The following is a 19911-nucleotide window of genomic DNA, read 5'->3' as shown; positions in this document are numbered from 1 at the left end:
ATCTGCTTCCAATTACAGCCGAGGCTGCAATCGCATGATGCAGATTGATCTGGGCTACTTCCAAGGGCGGTGGGTGCGTCATCATTGCTCGTCGAGGTCCGAGAGCAACTCAGTCTCCTCTTCGCCACCCTCTTTCTTGTTCGTTGCCTTCTGTCACCAGGGCCGCATTGTGACAAAGCTGAATCTATAGTTCAGCTTATATTCAGCCCTTCTGACGCTACTGAAAGAGTCTTCGTCGATCACTACATTAAGACATAGACCAGCGCTCGAAATTACACGCTACGTAGGGTGTTGAGCCCCACAGGAGTCTGGGGTGTTAAATGCCCGCTCCTCCTCTTAGCAGCGGGTGCGGTTTTGCCGGAACCCTCTCTTTCCTACCTTGTTCACTATGCTTTTCATGCTTTTTCTCTCTGCGAAGCCCGATCTTCCGCTTTTCAGCGGGTGCGATCTCGCCTGTACGCCTGTCTCGGTGGTGTCCCGCACTCCGCTTATCAGCGGGCGCTTCCCTACCTTTCTCGCTATTATGCTCGCCCATCCGCCTAACGGCGGGTGCGGTCTGTTTGCGAGAGTTCTCTGCTGTTGTTGTTGTAGCAGCATACAAAATCCCCAAAGACTTTTTGGGGAGTATTGCTGGAGTGACAGTCCTTGGCCAGATATAAATCTGGGTCGTTCCTGTTACGTAGACCCGAATGTCGTGGGAACGAGAGTTCTCTTGCCTTCGATATTGCTGGATGTGGTCGCTTAGTTCTTCCCCGAAGACGGTTTGGCAAGAGCCAGTTCCCTAGCCCCATCGGGTAACTTACCTTCCTCCAGGTACCTCACATAGCATCACGAAGATGCCCCATTAAGGCCAAGTCGCCGGCGGTCGTCCAGGGCTCCTGGTTGCCTCAGAGGCGGAAGTGTGGGTGGTTTTCCTCGCCAATCCAGGTGGCGCTCTCTCTCCTGCCTCGTGGAGTCTCGATATGCAGTGGAGCTAGTATGACTGCAGGACCTATCCCGCACTCGAGTTGGTTCGCTGTCGTGCCTACTTCGGTGCCCCTTTTTCTGTTCGGTGTTCTCATGCCCACCTATTGATTTAATATACTTCTCATAGAAGATGCCTGAGCTGGTGCAGGCTTCCTCTTCCTCTCGTGCATGCTCAATAAATAGAGCTGCCTCAGCATCGGAGAGACTGTCTAGAAAGTTCCTCCTCCGAACCACGTGCGTGCTACCTTTCTGCTTAGTTTGTGCCTCCTTTCGTTGTTCAGTCTTTGTAGCCCTTTAGTTTTCTTAGTATCTTCTTCTTCTTTTGGTTGTTTGTTGTTGGTTTTGTTTTTGTTTTCTTTGGTTGGCTTCATGTCGTTCGTAAGACCGCGTGCCTGACTTGCCATGCGTAGCAGTCTATTAGTTATAGGGGGATCTCGTCGTCCGCCGCGCCAGCGCCCCTTGTCGCGGTAAGGCTACCGTTATTCCTCGAGGCGGCCCGGTGTCGAGAAAGCGCCATTTATAATACAGCCGGTTTTCAGCCAGGAGGGAACTGCAAACCATCCAATGATATATTTCTGAAAGATAATTTTTGGAGGAAAAAGTTATGGTGTAGTGTAGGCATTCATATCGCTAGTTTAGAGTGAAAAGTTGCTAAGTCCGTTTATAGAAAATTTACAAAACATTGAAGAATTTTGCAGAAGGTTCCGTTGCAAATTAAAAGATTTCGAACTTTTTGTGAGCTTATCGATTTTTTTGCCTCTTTTGGACTTAGTTAATTTGCCTTTAATTGAATGTAAACAGGAAGACGTAAAACAAGCACGTTAGTTAATCCTTTTTGAGACGTTCCATTTTCAATTTGGCAACTAAACTGCCAAAAAATTTTAGCTATTCAAAATAATAATTAGATTGAAAAATAAAAGTCCGGGTATAAAATTGTCACTGAATCGGGTTTCGATACAAGTACTTCCTTCCGATACCTACTCAGTACTCAGGGCAAAAGTATCGATACCAAAATTAATTGGTATCGGACGAAAAGTATCGAATATGTACCTACTTGTATTTACTAGTATCGTTTTGTCCTCAATTCTTGTTACGGTCTCATTTCGCTGCTATGTGAAAAAGGTTTTTTCGCACTCGTGGATTTCCTTCTACTTCCTATTCTATAAAGCCGACATTGCCTTTGCAAATAAAGTTTTTTAAGTCTCAAAGAAAAAAAATGAAAAAGCACGTTACTTTTCGAGACAATGGGCCGTATGCATGATTCAATAATTAAAGGTTTGCTCATTAGTGACATTAGAGTTTTGACACTCCCTTAGCTCCCTTACAAAAGCTTTGCACACACACGAACCACACACAGTGCCTTGCTAAGGGAGCCGATTTTGTCAAGAGGGAGCGAGAAAACTGTTTTTTGAGCAAACTTTTATTGAATCATGGGCCGTATGCATAAAACCTAAGCAAATGATTTTTCTTAAAATTTCAAACCGTTTACTCGATTTGTCCAAATAAATTTAAGTGCAAAGTACGAAACTTTAAGGTCATCCGTGAAAAAAATGCAACTAAACTCTTCTTCAGGGTGCTCGCGCATTTCATTTACTTCAGTAAGAAAATTATTTGCAACAGCAATGCAGTTCCGTACAGAGCAAAAACTAGCTAATATAATAGAGTATGGTTTTTACTAATTAGAAAATTAATATGACAACAATAAGGAATCGCCTCTACCTTCGTCCCTAAATAATTCAATACGATGGTCTTTTACATTTCTCTTAGAAGTCAGTTTTACTTAGTTCAAAAATTTCCTTAGCTTTTTAGCAAAAAACGGGGATTTAGTACCAAAACAGAAGCTAAAAAATGGACATAAGCTAGGCACACCCGCCAAACATACCTTTTAGATCTGCATATAATAGTTATGTTAGTGTTTGTCCGAGCTTCTCCTCCGATTCGTGGCGTACGCCTTGATGTTGTCACACAATAGAGGAGGGACCTACAGTGTTACGCCGACTCCGAACGGCGAATGATTTTTTTTGAGAAGCTGTTTTTCATGGAATAGGTTTTGCTACTGCCTGCCGAGGTGCGACCGCTATTAGAAAAAAACTTTTTTGTTTATAAGTAAGTAAAGGGTTTGGAAAACGCCGAAAGGTTCAAAATAAAACGCAAGTATTCGTAAGAACCCCTCAAAAAAAATGCTTAAAAATAAAAGGGTAGAATGCCGACAATTTTCTTTTATATTTGCCCTAATAGCTAAGGGGCGTAGATGCAAATATGAAATGAGAGGAATCGAATGAAACCAAAATGTGGCACGACAAATCGTTCTCCATCTTTCGCTATATTTTAGAAATCGGTATCTCCACTCCATACATAATAAATAATGTAGTACTTAGGGTCGTCAAAACTTAAAACTACAATCAATAAATGATCATATTTTCTATACTAAGGCGACACGACAGTTATAAAACAAAGTACCCCTGTTTCCTTTAGAACTCAGTTTTTTAAACATATGTACATATGTATGTATATTACCAGAGCTGTAAAATGATTGAATCAGTAGGATCTGCATTCACTCGGCATTCTTTTCAAAATTTTGATTGTTTGACTGTATAAAAAAAACCTTATTCCTGAGTGGCTTAAATTATTTATTTTGAAACAAAAACAAACGTAATGTGTTATTGAACGGTAGAGTTCCATTCAGTATAGAATGTAAATGTAACAAAAGCATTCGCAATCATCGTGTTTGTAAATTTTTATTGAATGCAAGCACTTTTGATCATTCAGTACTACACTGAAAAAATATGCCTTGACACTAGAAGAAAATCTTTATAGGAGAAAATAGTCGGCCAAAATTCTTTTAATGGACATGTCGGGATAAAATTTTTACCCTAAGCTATGTTAAGAGTAAAAACTGTAATATGTAAAAGTGGACGGGGTTGGACACGCCCACATACAGTCATGTGAAAAATAATAGGGACACGACATTGTCACCAGTTTCGGCTATTTTTGTTTGTTTAATGTTTATTTTTTTTATAAAAATACAACTAACTGTCTAACAAAAACCACATAAGTCCAAATTTCAAAGTAGAAAAAATCAACAAAATTATAAAACAACACAAACCTGTTTAATAAGAACTTTTAGAAAAAATCGAGGTGTGCAGTTTTATAGTCCATTAAATTGTAGCTTAAGAAATTGCAAGTTTGAAGTGGCTAAAAATTTGCGTTGATTGTTCATAATGTTTTTTTTTGGCGAATGGTGTTACTATTTGCTTCCATAAAAAAAAAACAAAATTGTCAAACATACTTTAAATGGTAGAAAATGCGTGACACCTTCAGGAAAAAAAGTATTAAAAATCAAAGAGATTTCTTAGCCACTTAAAATTTGCACTTTCTTGAGCTAGAATTCAGTGGGCTATAACACTGCATACATAACTTTTTTCTTAAAGTTCTTATATAAAAAGATTTGTGTTCTTTTAAAAATTTTTTGAAATTTTCTATTTTTTTACAAAATTTGAAATTTGGTTTTTGTTAGATAGTGAGTTGTATTTTTATAAAAAAATAAAATAAACATTAAACAAACAAAAAAAAACCGAAACTGGTCACAATGTCGTGTCCCCGCCCACTTTTACATATTACAGTTTTTACTCTTAACAGACCTTAGGGTAAAAATCTATTTTCGGGCGCCACGATTTGAATTGGTGGAAACTGTCGGTTGACATTTTAATGAAATTATTTCTTTCTTTTCGAACCAATTATAGTGATTTTTGCTGCTGATTTTTGGCATTTGGATCATTGCCAAAACAATGCAAATTTTTTACAAACGTAATTAATACATTTTTGCAACTCATACCGATCTGGCTCAAAACCCTCATATTCAATATCTTTCTCTATTGCACCCAGCAAATTTTGAACTTTTTGGGAATGCGTACCGAAATTTTCACGCAAAATCTCAAAAACATGCAATCGAGAACATTTGGAATACTACGCGAGCCTCTGCAAGTCAATGCATCCACACTGAACACTTTTATAATCTTAAAATATTAACAAACAATATGTAATTAAAAATATTGAGGGCCGATAGGGGATACATACTTAAAACATCCTAAATACTTGAAAGACGAATCAAGAAACACACAAAATCCTACTTTTCTAAAACAACGATTTGCATAGAACACAATACGAATTATCTAAAAGTTTAATTGAGAAATAAAGCCAATACCTTTATGTACAATATCCATTGCATAGAATTTAACTCACTCGGCTTTTCACAATATTTTAATTACGTTAAATCCAATTCAATTTTCAGCGTGCTGACGCTGTACAAATACAAGTAATTTTTAGCAAAAAAAACCGACTTCAACTCTCATATAAAAAAAAATATATATCTCATGATCCGCTGATCGGATCTTAACCAGATTAGTATGGGACCACCTCTGAGACACTACCTATTATCGAAATCGGTTCACGTGGTCCAAAGTTATGCGGTAACATACATAAAAAAAAAACAAAAAAAATATTCCGACGAACTGATAACCTCCTCCTATTTTGGAAGTCGGTTAAAAATGAACAATTGATGACACTTTTGTTGCTTTATTCAGAAACAACCGTAAAGCTGATGCCAGATAAAACTTTGTGGCTTTGCGTGCCATTTATAACTTTGCCAGCAAAGCGCCAGAAGCAAAAAGTATGCCACAATAACGCCAGGAAAACAATTTTGTACTGCTTTTTTACTCCTCAAAATTGCTGTGGATCTCATTTATTTAGCTTTAAAAATATCAGAAATGTAATTAAATTTTATGTTTCTGCATGAAAACTCGAATTTGGACGAAACAAAATAAATATTAAACCGGCTGATTGTTGAAAGCGCCCAAAAAGATGGGAGTTGGCCATCTTTTCGCTTCGCGCTGCGGCTGTGAACTAAATTTAAATTTGTTTGTAGAACTTTTTATTATTTTTTTTTGTAGAAGCCTTTGAACTTTATAAAGTAGAATTTTGGAAATTTAAAAATGTATGTATTTTAAAAAAGGACATCAAATGTATGTGGATAAACCATGCACTGAATTATTCGATGGTTGTTATGCATAATTATTTCATGCTCTGCATATTTTCCATTATTTTAAAGAAAAAAATTATAGATACTAATTGTCTTGGAACATTTTGCACTCAGTTTTTAAACAACCAAAACTATAAATTTGTACAAGATGTTCATGTGAATCAAGCTGCGTTTCATGCGTGGAGGAGTCCAAGCATAAGCATCCATTCGTAGGACATGGCTTAGCCCGCGTGGCCGCTAGGGTTGCCAGATGCTGAAACAGAGAAAGGAGTACATTTCTATTTTCGATAGAAAAAAAGCAGTACAGAACTTAAAAAAGGAGTACAATTTTGGTTTTAATTTTTTTGTGCAATTTATTGTTACAAATTAATGGTAATTTTTAGGTACAAACAAACACGGATATCATAGAAATCTTTTTCAAAGCAACAATAAATGCTAAAAATAAATAACTAAATTCTACAAAGAATTCCAGGCTATTCCTGAATGTATGGCAATTTTTTTATTTTATAATTTTTTCTGATTTTTATACCCCGCCCTGCACCTACCTGCCTACGACCATGCTTACACCTTTTCACTATCACACTTGACTTTACTTACTAAGTAGTGTTTGCCACAATATGAATGGCAAAGTACAGGGCGCAAAATAATAACTGTCGCAAAGGTTTTTCGAAAAATAAAAGAGTCCTTTAAAGATTTTGCGAAAAAAAGTATTTTTTGCTAACTTTATAAATAGTGTACTTTAATTTTATTACTTAGTTTTAACACTTGAACCCTTATTTCCATTTGCCAGCTTTGGGAGATAAGTACATGCTTTTTTCAGGTGTATTTTTTCTTATACTTTTTATAAAAAAAAAGAAAACTGTATAGGTAGAGGGTTGGCCGAATGAATGGCCTCCTAGTCACCAGTTCCAAATCTTTTCGATTGCTGAGTATGAGGCCTTATGTTGGACAAAAGACGGAGTATAAAGGAGCCAAATGGAGGAAATTAGCCTATGGTTACAGAAGATATCGTCACTACACACGAATAAAGGCTCGCTAGTGTTTTGACGGCGAAAAAAGGCGCGTAAAAAAATTTTGCGAAAAAAGATGCTTATGAAAAACTTCGGCGAAGTATGTTAAGAGTCTTTGACGCTGAAGTTTTTTTATGCGTCTTTTTTCGCCATCATTTTTTGAGCTCGCGCCTTTATTCGTGTCTAGTGACGAATATGTAATAAAGTAACCGACGAAGACTTGCGTGCCGCTTGAGCTTTTCTCTCAAAGTGTTTACCGCTGGTAAACGCAAATGAAGGTTAAAATTTAAAAACTTATTAATAAAATTTAAGTAAAATCTGTGGATAATTAACAATAAACTACTTTTTTCGCAAAATCTATAAAGTTCCCTTTTATTTTTCAATAAAACCTGTGCAACAGTTATTATTTTACGCCCTGTATATGATAAAATATTAATAGCTGGAAAAAGGAGTACAAAAGAAGTACAAAACTAAGAAAGGAGTACATTTCCAGATATTTTTTTTTGGGAGTACAAGGGAGTACATTACAATAAAAAGGAGTACGTTTACTCCCAAAAGCAGTACTTCTGGCAACCCTAGTGGCCGCTATGCATTGATGCGCGACACGTATGTCAATATCGTTTTAAAGTTCATACACCTCATTATTCCATCATCTAAACTTACATATTTTTCTTAGTGTATAAAATTTGATTGGAACTGAATTAGAGAATGCACACATAGCAAAGTGTTCATTCATCTGGAAGCTAATTCAGTATTGAATTCAGTTTACTTCAGCATTCTCAGTTTTTCATTCAGGTTTTTCCCAACTTGTTGTGTGAAATCAATTATTTTTTGAACGATTGTAGATTTAAAAAAAATATAAGCCACACTACCAGACAACAGGAAAAAGAATGAAATCCTACTTGTAAATATTTCATGATTAAAATTTTAAATGATTGCACAGTTTCACATCTCTGTTATATATATACATATATGTATTTGCTCCCCGACTCTTTCCTGTCAACTTTCGTCTGTGAAAAAAACCAATGCATGTTTTTTTCATAGTTTTTTTGTTTTATTAGTGCTACCAGTTTGATTTGGTTTAAATTGAACCATTTGTTAGGCTTTACTTACCGACATTTCGCTTAGCTTTTCAGTATCAGGTTGATTTGTTTATTGACTTGCACAGCAATAAAATGTAAAACACTAACAAAAAAACAGCAAAAATGAAAGTTATATTAATACTTTAGGAATAAATAATTCAGTTAAACACTAAAAACTTATTAACTTACATTATATTTAACAGTGGACTATGAAATTTAAAACTAATAATCATTAAACTGAATATTAATCACACTTACCATGAGTTTCGCCAGAAAACAAACTCAACCGAAAATTTTCATCTGCCCGTAGTGAATACGCATATGTACTTAGGGTGACCAGACGTCCTGATTTATCAGGAAATGTCCTGATTTCAGGGTCGAATTAAAGTTTCCCGACTGATTTTTCTTTTCCCGCCTAATGCCCTGATTTTTACAAAGCTGTCCTTTTATAAACATTTTAGTGTGTTAACATATCGTTTGCCGCTTGTTTGTACATCGTTCACATAATAATATAGTGAAGCGCTGAACGGCTGAAAATCATGTTGTGGAGTTGTACTCTAAGATTGGGTGCATTGCAACCTGTGTAAGTTGCGCTAGTACGCACTGGGGAAGTCGAGCAAGCTTGTATAGATAAGTAACCGTCCTGACCTTATTTCGGAAGTGTCACTGTGTGGTATCTCATGACCAGTAGTGCGATTCACTACGCGATTTTAACAACTCCTGTTATTGTTAAGTCAGCTAAATGACAATTTTAACAATTTAGCTTTTCAGTAAACGTTTCCCTAACAACATTCGTTAGCGCCAAATCAGCTGTTGTCGTTAACGATAACAAAGGCCGCTAATTTGACGACGTCTAGATTGGTGTTGTTAATAAAACATAAAAAGTACGTTCTAAAATTTTTTCATACACTGAGGGAAAAAAATTTTACAATTAAAAAAAAAAACGTGCACCGGAAAAATTAACATCTATGCTAAAATACATCGCCAGAAAAATATCGATATATCGATGGTTTTCGATGTTTCACAATTTGTTAGGTTGTAGTCATATTCTTCTTCTTCTTCTTATTTGGCGCTGTAACCGCGTAAGCGATTTTGGCCGAGTTCAGCAAAGCACGCCAGTGTTTCTCTTCTGTGCCAACTGATTCCAATTTGATACGCCAAGTGAAGCCAAGTCCTTCTCCACCTGATCTTTCCATCGCAGTGTGGGCCTCCATCTTCCTCTGCTACCACCAGTGGGTTCCGAGTTGAATACTTTCAGAACTAGAGCGTTGGTGTCCATTCGAACGGGATGGCCAAGCCAGCGGAGCCGCTGTATTTTAATTCGCTGCACTATGTCCATGTCGTTGTAAAGCTCATACAGCTCATCGTTCCATCGTCTGCGGTACTCGCCGTCGCCAACGCGTAAAGGCCTGTAAATCTTCCGCAAAATCTTTCTCTCGAATACTCCTAGAACCGCGTCATCGGATGTTGTCATTGCCCATGCTTCTGCGCCATATACCAGCATGGTCATGATGAGTGACTTATAGAGCGTGGTTTTCGTACGTCGAGAGAGGACTTTACTCCTGAATTGCCTACTCAGTCCAAAGTAGCACTTGTTGGCAAGAGTGATTCTACGTTGGATTTCGATGCTGACATTATTATCGGTGTTAATGCTGGTTCCCAAGTAAACGAAATTCTCTACTTTCTCGAAATTGTAACTGTCAACAGTGACGTAGGTGCCTAGGCGCGAATGTGCCGACTGTTTGTTTGATGACAGGAGATACTTCCTCTTGTCCTCGTTTACCACCGGGCCCATTCGCTTTGCTTCCTCATCCAACTTGGCAAAGGCAGAACAGACCTCGCGGTTTTTGATACCGATGATATCGATGTCATCGGNGTTAACGATAACAAAGGCCGCTAATTTGACGACGTCTAGATTGGTGTTGTTAATAAAACATAAAAAGTACGTTCTAAAATTTTTTCATACACTGAGGGAAAAAAATTTTACAATTAAAAAAAAAAACGTGCACCGGAAAAATTAACATCTATGCTAAAATACATCGCCAGAAAAATNTTCTCGCGGGTCTTTTCCAAGATTTGGCGTATTGTGAATACCTGGTCTATGGTGGATTTGCCAGGTCTAAAGCCACACTGATAAGGCCCAATCAGTTCACTGATGGTGGGCTACAGTCTTTCACACAATACGCTCGATAAGACCTTGTAACCTATGTTTAGAAGGCTGATCCCGCGGTAGTTGGCGCGAATTTCGGGANATTCCAATTTGATACGCCAAGTGAAGCCAAGTCCTTCTCCACCTGATCTTTCCATCGCAGTGTGGGCCTCCATCTTCCTCTGCTACCACCAGTGGGTTCCGAGTTGAATACTTTCAGAACTAGAGCGTTGGTGTCCATTCGAACGGNCACTTAAATTCCAGTCGTCGGGCATGCGTTCATCTGACCATATTCTGACCGGGAGTTCATGATCAACTACTCGCCGCCGTACTTGAATAGCTCAGCTGCCAGGCTGTCAGCTCCAGCAGCATTGTTGTTTTTCAGCCGCGTTATTACTATTCGTACCTCGTCATAGTCAGGCAGTGGAACGTCGACTCCGTCATCATCGACTACGGGCTCGGGTTCTTCTTCTTCACAACTTTCCGTGCTGCTGCCATTCAGTAGGGCGGAAAAGTGTTCCCTCCATAATTTAAGTACGCTCTGAACATCGCTTACTAGGTCGGCATTGTTGTTCTTACAGGAGTACGCCCTGGTCTTGAAAGCTTCCGTAATTCGCCTAACTCTCTGGTAATATTTTCGGGCATTCTTCTTGTCGGCCAGCATTTCAAGCTCTTCGCACTCACGTATTTCGGGGTCTCTCTTCTTATTGCGACAAATATGTCTCGCCTCCCTCTTCAGATCCCTATAGTGGTAGTACAGCGTGGCCCTGTAGGCGGCATCTTTTTTCTCTGCAGCTTCCTTACATTCCTCATCGTACTAGTTGTTCTTTCGGGCTCGCTGAAATCCGACAACTTCTTCAACGGCGGTACTTAATGAGCGGGAAATGTGGTTGCACTGCTCGCATATGTCGGTTTGTTGAAGAGTGCTCTCCGAGAGCAGGTGTGAGAGTCGAGTAGCGAAAGAACTGGCTGTCTATTGCGATTGCAGCTTTTCGACGTTGAGCTTTCCTTGCATTTTTGGGCGCATATTTTTTGCTGCACAGAGGCGGGTGCGTACCTTGGCTGCAATAAGATAGTGGTCCGAGTCGATGTTTGGGCCTCGGAGTGTACGTACTTCCAAAACACTGTAAGCGTGCCTTCCGTTTATCACAACATGACCGATTTGGTTTTTCGTTTTTTGATCCGGAGAAGGCCACGTAACTTCATGGATCTTTTTATGCTTGAACCCAGCACTGCATACTNCACAACTTTCTGTGCTGCTGCCATTTAGTAGGGCGGAAAAGTGTTCCCTCCATAATTTAAGTACGCTCTGAACATCGCTTACTAGGTCGGCATTGTTGTTCTTACAGGAGTACGCCCTGGTCTTGAAAGCTTCCGTAATTCGCCTAACTCTCTGGTAATATTTTCGGGCATTCTTCTTGTCGGCCAGCATTTCAAGCTCTTCGCACTCACGTATTTCGGGGTCTCTCTTCTTATTGCGACAAATATGTCTCGCCTCCCTCTTCAGATCCCTATAGTGGTAGTACAGCGTGGCCCTGTAGGCGGCATCTTTTTTCTCTGCAGCTTCCTTACATTCCTCATCGTACTAGTTGTTCTTTCGGGCTCGCTGAAATCCGACAACTTCTTCAACGGCGGTACTTAATGAGCGGGAAATGTGGTTGCACTGCTCGCATATGTCGGTTTGTTGAAGAGTGCTCTCCGAGAGCAGGTGTGAGAGTCGAGTAGCGAAAGAACTGGCTGTCTATTGCGATTGCAGCTTTTCGACGTTGAGCTTTCCTTGCATTTTTGGGCGCATATTTTTTGCTGCACAGAGGCGGGTGCGTACCTTGGCTGCAATAAGATAGTGGTCCGAGTCGATGTTTGGGCCTCGGAGTGTACGTACTTCCAAAACACTGTAAGCGTGCCTTCCGTTTATCACAACATGACCGATTTGGTTTTTCGTTTTTTGATCCGGAGAAGGCCACGTAACTTCATGGATCTTTTTATGCTTGAACCCAGCACTGCATACTACCATGTTTCGGGCCCTGGCGAAGTCGATCAGCCTCAATCTCTTGTCGGACGTTTCGTCGTGGAGGCTGCATTTTCCGACGGTGGTTCCAAGGATCCCTTCCTTGCCCACCCTGGCATTGAAGTCGCCATGCACGATTTCGATATCATGACGGGGGCAGAGCTCGTGCGTACGCTCCAAGCGCTCATAGAAGAGAACCTTGGATGCCTCATCCGTCTCTTCCGTCGGAGCATGAGCGCAGATGAGCGAGATGTTGAAGAATCTCGCTTTGATGCGGATTGTGGCTAGACGCTCGTCCACCGGGGTGAACCCAGCGCACAACCCATTGCTGGGATGGGGGTGGTTTCGCAACCAAATACACGTTTATATAGCGAGCCGCCTGCTCCAAGCAGACACCCGCTTGCAGCCGCACCTACTGGTGAACAGACGCTGCAGACTTCAGTGAGCCCTTAAACCGAGTAAGTCGTTGCATACCCAGCGCAACGACTATATCCCATTGCACTCCACACATTAAAAGGAATATTTAAAACTTTTCAATTACAACTCTCTGTAATTCAATTAGAAAAAAACTTACATATTTATGGATGTATTTCCCTGTATTTATTTACCATTCTGCTACTCTTCTTATAAAAGGAATAAAAATGCCTATCGTAGTAAGTTCGCTGAGACTGAAGTTCGAAGGCCCAACTTCGTTGAAATTTCAACAAAGCAATGTGGTTTATGAAATAAAATTCAATGGAAAAGAAGCCGAAAACTACCACAAGGTGTACATTGGAACAACCAAGCGAGCCCTGGCTAATAGTCAAAGCGAACACGAAACAGTCATCAAAACAACAAAAATGTGAATAGCCGTGATCACACAGCTGATTTGGCGAAAATAATGCACTTATTTCCAGCGATCTACAAATCGTTCAGGGACAAATTATAAATCAAATTAAAGTGCTCGATCTGGAACTTTGCACAAACTTTTCAGATTTAAGATATATTGAACTACTTTCGAAATATTTGCGTCGAAAGATTTAAAAAATTTTACATCGCGCAAAGCATTGCTACGTTCATTTCGGGACATAAGAAAATGAAAAATTGTTCCATTTATACGCTTTCGTCCCTGTTTTTGTTTCATATCAAGCAATGCTATGTACGTTCTTGCGAATGTAGACAGCGATACGGCGGAAGATCTAAAAAATAAAAATGTTGCTTTTCGGGCAGGTTTGGAATTCACTTCCGAGTGCCTGCCAATTTGAATTCAAAGCGAGTTTAATTTAAATTCACTCAAAAGTGAATGGCAGAACCTGCCTGTTTGCCCTGTACACACATCCATATGTAAATCTTATATGGTTTATTTTGACTTTTTTTTTCTAATGAGACAAATAAGGTTCTATATGTATTATATATCTATATATAATCGTACAGAGACAATTTATATATCAAATTAAAGTGCTCGATCTGAAACTTTGCACAAACATTTCAGATTTAAGAATCATTTTATATGCACACATATTTGCGCGGAAAGATTTTTAAAGTTTTACATAGAGCAATTTTGAAATGTAAAACTGAATCTCACGCACACATTCTCATTGTCAATTTCCAACAACAAGAATCTTCAACAATTTCATTTCTTTATATTCAATTTAGTATAATTTTGAAATGTGGAAAACTTAAAAAAAAAATCCCGCCGGACGAACTGAGGGTACGGTAAAGTATTTTCAAGCTCTCAATATACGTATATGCGTTTCAGTGAATTTGATTATTTCAGTTTTTTCTTGCGGGTTAGAGAAGGGCGAGAACTTTCGTCAAACTCAAAAATTAAGATAAGTGCCACAAGAGATTATTTTGCGAGATTTAGTCGATTGGGTACTTGACCTCAGCCTGGTGTAATTAAGCAAAACCACTTGAAGCATCGATCAGTTTCGTGTCAATTCAAAATTATTGTAGCGTTAGCAATAACAATAAATAAGTCAGACCCTAGCAAGAGGGTTGCTTTTCGCATGGTCAGCTATGTAAACGTATTGAGTAAAGTATGATCTTGCCAAAATACCAAGGTTAAAGTAAACTAACAAAAGTAAAGCATACAAATTTGTTAGACCACGGAACACCCCGATTTTTGGGGATTATGACTAGTATATAATTTATGTAGAGAAAGGAGCAAAAACAAGACACATTAGAAAGCTTACGAATAATGCGGAAAAGGTACAATGCAATGAACAAGCAAAATAAAACTAATGGCAGCGCTGCAGCTTACTTATTATGTTTATAAAAATTATTAATATTCAGTTCAGACGAAGCCACCGCAAGTGTCAATAGATAAATCAACCCCTGAAGATGCTAAAAAGCTTAGCGAAACATCGGTAAAAAAGTTAAATAAAGTTTTTTTATTTACACAACGAGTAGATCAGTAAAGCCTAACAAATATTTCAAAGATTTTCTTGTTTAAACTAAGATACATATACCCAAGTGTACATACATATAGACTTTCATACATACTTAGCGCCAATTTCAGATGTAAATTTAAATGGCACCTAAGTTTAATTTTGGATCGTTATTATTAACTTTCGTTGGGTTTCAGATCACCTTTATTTAAATGTGTCAAACAAATGGCAACAATGGGTTGCATATATCATATTTATGTTAATAGTATTGCCATTTAAGTGTAGTTTAAAAACGAATTTATGAAGTTAATCAACAATCTCAACTTAAACAGATCATTTGAAATTGGGCCTTAGAATGCAGATGCTTTCTTCTGTGCGATCTTGTAATAGCACATTTTTTTGCAATCTTTTGCTCTTAATTCCACTTTTCATTTCCTAAAGAGTATTTTCAAAGTACATATTATTTCTTTTCATCACATTTCATTGATCCCTACACGATTTATATTCTTTTTATACACATAACTTGTTTATTACTTGTTTGCTATCTTTACAATTTTTTCCTTCAATGAACTTACATTCATACTCCATATAATATATTATTTATAAACATATGTATGAATGCATGTTACCCCCTTTTTGTCTTAATAGTCACTTTGTGTTACTCACAGGGCCCGCCTGGAGAAAGTCCGGGCCCGGTACATAATCAATGAAAAAAAAATCAAAAGCTCAGCAGTATTTTGTAGTCACTTGAAGCTTGCACTAAAATGTAACTGCATATCTAATAATTGTCTTCATATTCTGAATAAAACGTTTGCAATTTTTATAATTGCAAACCGGGCCCGGTACATAATCAATGAAAAAAAATCAAGAACTCAGCAGTATTTTGAAGCCACTTGAAGCTTGCACTAAAATTTAACTGCATATCTAATAATTGTCTTCATATTCTGAATAAAACGTTTGCAATTTTTATAATTTTTGCACAACTTGAAATTTGGATTTATATGGTTCTTGTTAGATAATGATCTACAGCTATCATTTAGCACCAAAATTCAAAATTAAATTGCTTGCAACTTATGTTTATTTATTTGTTTTTAATAATTTTCGTTAAAAAATAATTCAATCTACAGCTATAATTTACCACCAAAATTCAAAATGATATTGATTGCAACTTATGTTTATTTATTTGTTTTTAGTTTTCATTCAAATATAATTCAATCTATTCTAGCAACCACATAAATGAATGTTTCAAAGTTTGCACAAATTTCACAAAAATTAATTAAACTTAATAATTTATCTTTGAGCTATAGGCTGATGTTTGATTAATTTTTGTGAAATTTTTAAAGTAAAAGTAAACAAAGCAGAAAGACTTTTAATGTTTTTAATATTTTTATTGAGCTTTTTACCGCGATTGTTTATTAGGAAAAATTGAAAAAGCAACAAAGTCTAAGCGGTAGAAGTTATAGCAGCTATTTCGGAGATACCACATCTCCTCATCAGACTTCTTTTTAATGGACTTCAGCAGGGAACGAACCTGCGTAATCGATGTGCAAAGTCAGAAGCGTTAACCACTGAGCTTAATTCATTTTCCTTATTCAACCAACTACTATCAAGTGCAGCTGATTTGCCGCTATTTAAATTTGACAGCGTGTTTGTTGTCGTCAATTCTATGCATCCATTTGCTTTATTGTATAGCTTCAGGCAGGCTCTTCCTAAACTATGTACTTGTCAATGTTATTGCGGCTTATTAACATTTTATTTTTAATATTTTTATTGAGCTTTGTACCACGATTGTTTATTAGGAAAAATTGAAAAAACAACAAAGTCTAAGCGGTAGAAGTTATAGCCACTATTTCGGAGATCACCACATCTCCTCATCAGACTTCTTTTTTCTAGACTTCAGCAGGGAAGTCTGATGAGGAGATGTGGTGATCTCCGAAATAGCTGCTATAACTTCTACCGCTTAGACTTTGTTGCTTTTTAAATTTTTCGTAGTAAACAATCATGGTACAAAGGTCAATAAAAATATTAAAAATAAAATGTTAATAAGCCACAATAACATGGACACTTTTAATGTTTTATTTTTAAATTATATAAAACGGTCAATAACCAACACAATCAAATTAATCAAACTTCAAAAAATTTTCATCGAAATTTGGAACTTCTTTGCACAGGGTGTTGCGCATTTTCTGTCATATAAAACTGATTTTGATCAGGCGTAAAACTCAGGTAAACTAGTAAAAGCCTCGTAAACCTCGTAAGTTTATTAGCCCACGGTGTCCTTGAACCAGATTCAACTGAATCGGTCTGGAACGATGGAATTTCCTATAAGATTATTTGCGGAAGGGGTTCCCGAGTTAGAATACGTGAAGTTCAAAATCGTGGTAAGTGCCTTTTTCAAACACGGTAACTTTTTCGATTTTCAGGTGGGTTCTAGATGAATGATTATATATATTTACATATATACAAGTCGATTGTATACATATTTATACATATATGTGCAGGCCCGACTATAGGGTGGGGGTGTTGCCCCCGGGGCTGGATTTTGCAAGTGGGGTTAGGTCATTTCCGTGCTAGTCAAAACAACCGCCAATCTGGCCAATTGTGAAATATAAAAAGGTTCTGAAGTCAACTCGTGCTGTCTAAATGTTGTGATCGTAATGATTTTCCCATGGTTTTTGAGCTCGAAATTGTAGAGGGACCTTCAAAGAGATTCGAGGTTATTTACAACAGGGGAAAATGAGAAATTAATATCAATCATCTGAGCTTAAAGGAACGCATTTGACTAAAACAAAAATAAACTATTTTACGCATTCACTTGATCTGTACAAACAGTATAGCAAAACAAATTCCCCCTTTAGACTAAGTTTTTCTATAACAAAAAAGATATTTTCGAAAATACTTGGTATTTTTCAAAAGCACTGAAAAAATATGTAGCGATAACGTTGGAAATTCGTTTATATATTCGGCGTGCTTCGCTGCGCCTTAAATGTATTTTTGTGTTGTAACTCTCCCCCTAAGCTCTTATGGCCTCATTTACAAAATATTTTTAAAGAACTTTATGAAGTTAGATTTAAAAAAAATCGATCTATGAAGCATTGTTTATTTTTTTTTTGAGTTAATATATTTTCGAAGGTAATTAGAAAATATGTAAAGAGCCGGNAAAAAAAAGTGAGAGGGAGTAACAAAACAAAATTACTTTTAAGGCGCAGCGAAGCACGCCGGGTATTCGCTAGTTAGTTAATATTGCTGTACATATTTGTATAGTAGGGAGATTTTTTCAAATTATATAAATATACGTTATTTGAATATTGAATTAATACACGTTTGAGGAAAGGGTGCGATAGTAGACTCCAGTTATAAGATTATAAATTAAATTGTTGTCAATGTTTTTTAATAATTGTAAACATTCGCCAGCTGTTTCTGTTTATTTATTAGTAAAAGGCAGGACTGCCAATCTTGCGGCAAAACAATAATAAAAATCAATAAAAACACGTAAAGCCAAACAGAATTAATTGCGAAACGTGCAATGATACACACATTAAATTTCTTATGTGCACCCTCCACACAGACCCCAATCACCCCTGAAAATTTCATTAAAATCGGGCAAGCCGTCTAGGAATGAAAGAAATCAGAAAAAAACACGTAAAGCCAAACAGAATTAATTTTTTTTTTTTGTTTTTGCAAAACGTGCAAAGATACACACATGAAATTTCTTATGTGCACCCTCCACACAGACCCCAATCACCCCTGAAAATTTCTTTGATATCGGGCAAGCCGTCTAGGAGGAGTATGCGAACAGGAAGTTTTGCCACTTAATTTTATATATATAGTTGTAAAAAAATTTAGTTTAGGGCTACCAGACGGACTGGTTTTCCAGGATTTGTCCTGATTTAGACAAATTTTCCTGGTGTCCAGGTCCACACTTGAATTGTCCTGGTTTTTTAATGAAGGCCAATGTAGACACTCCTCTAACTTTTAGCAGATTTTGATATGAAAAAGTTAGGCTTTCTGTCAAATTGATAGCGAAACGTTTTTTCTAACATCTTGAATATCTGGGGAGTTCACCTTCTTTCTGTTTAGTTTATTTGGTTAAAATCTCAATTTTTTCAGGAAAATGCAAAAACAGTGCAAGTTCCTGATCAGGTACACGGCTGAGGGGTCATACATAAGTACTACCCGGAAGGTAATTTCATGAGCTAAAATCTGATCAAAAATGTATTTCTTTCTTTAATCCTTCATTTTTTTGTATGGAGTGGCACAAATTGAGGGCTTTTGCTTTCGTTACTCAAAAAAGAGCTTTCAGAAGGGCTTTTGTTGGACGCGTTTTTAACAAGTTCTTTTAAAGGTTTTCATAATTCATAAAAATCATACTTCCTTAAGGAATTTATTTAAGGTTCATATCAAATAGTGCTAAGTAATATAAACCTTTACTTAAGTACATTCGCGTAAATTGTAAATAGGAACCATGCAGGGAAGCACTGTTTTCAGTCCTAATCTAGATGTTCTAGGAATATTTCTGCATCAAAAAGAAAATTTTGAAAAAAAAATGTCGCTTACGTTATTTTGGCGGTTAGGGCTCGGCACTTGCTACAATTTCAAACTTCGCATATTCTGACTTTGTAAGGTCCCCGCAAATTAGTCGAATTGGAAATTCCATCGTTCCAGACCGACTCAGTTGAATTTGGTTCAAGAACACCGTGAGCCTCGTAAAAGAACTGTCGAAATTTGTATGGAGCTCAGTTTACGAGCCTCGTAAAATTACGAGACAAGTTCAGTTATACTTTAGCTTTCATTCGAGCTGACGGCTATTATGAAAATTACTATCAAACAAAAATGTATTTGCAAAACCCTGGTTAACCTGCCGAAGTGTCACTTCCCAACAAACATTTAGATTTGATCTCAACTTGAGGTTAAGTTGAGAACTAAAGCATTTCTCAAATTTCCAACGTTGTTTTGTCAACAGTTGGAGGATCATAGTAGGGAAAAAGCTAGTTCTCAACTTGAACTCCAATGTGATTCACCAATTAGTCTTAAACATATCATTGAAATACTGAAATAAAAATTGCAAAATAATTTATACCTTTTTGATTGAGTCGACATAGGTAAATTTAAATATTAATTTTTAATTTTTTTACTCCTTTTGTAATATGCATAAGCTAGTGAGACATGTGACACTTTGTACAGAAATAATTAAACCCATTACAGTATTTACAAATTTACAATGTACCAAAAAAGGATTAAAATAAATGTGTTACTCATTTCATTATTACCCCCCCCCCCCCCCCCCCC

General features: G+C 37.3%; 1 protein-coding gene and 1 long non-coding RNA gene across 15 annotated transcripts in view; both read left to right on the top strand.

Moving 5' to 3' along the window:
* Positions 1-19911, top strand: part of Cadps (calcium-dependent secretion activator 1) — a 390371-nt gene that overhangs the window by 218280 nt on the left and 152180 nt on the right. The gene's annotated exons all lie outside the window — the stretch shown is intronic.
* Positions 602-19026, top strand: LOC108360149 (uncharacterized). Its single transcript, XR_001847065.1, has 4 exons — positions 602-706; positions 1495-1497; positions 3487-3490; positions 19016-19026. It is a non-coding gene; the product is annotated as an uncharacterized LOC108360149 (long non-coding RNA).

Source organism: Rhagoletis zephyria, unplaced genomic scaffold, assembly GCF_001687245.7.
Source record: "Rhagoletis zephyria isolate East Lansing unplaced genomic scaffold, Rhagoletis_zephyria_1.1 Rzeph_scaffold_00014, whole genome shotgun sequence".
Classification (NCBI taxonomy): Eukaryota; Metazoa; Arthropoda; class Insecta; order Diptera; family Tephritidae; genus Rhagoletis; species Rhagoletis zephyria.
This window is presented reverse-complemented; position numbering and strand designations above follow the sequence as displayed.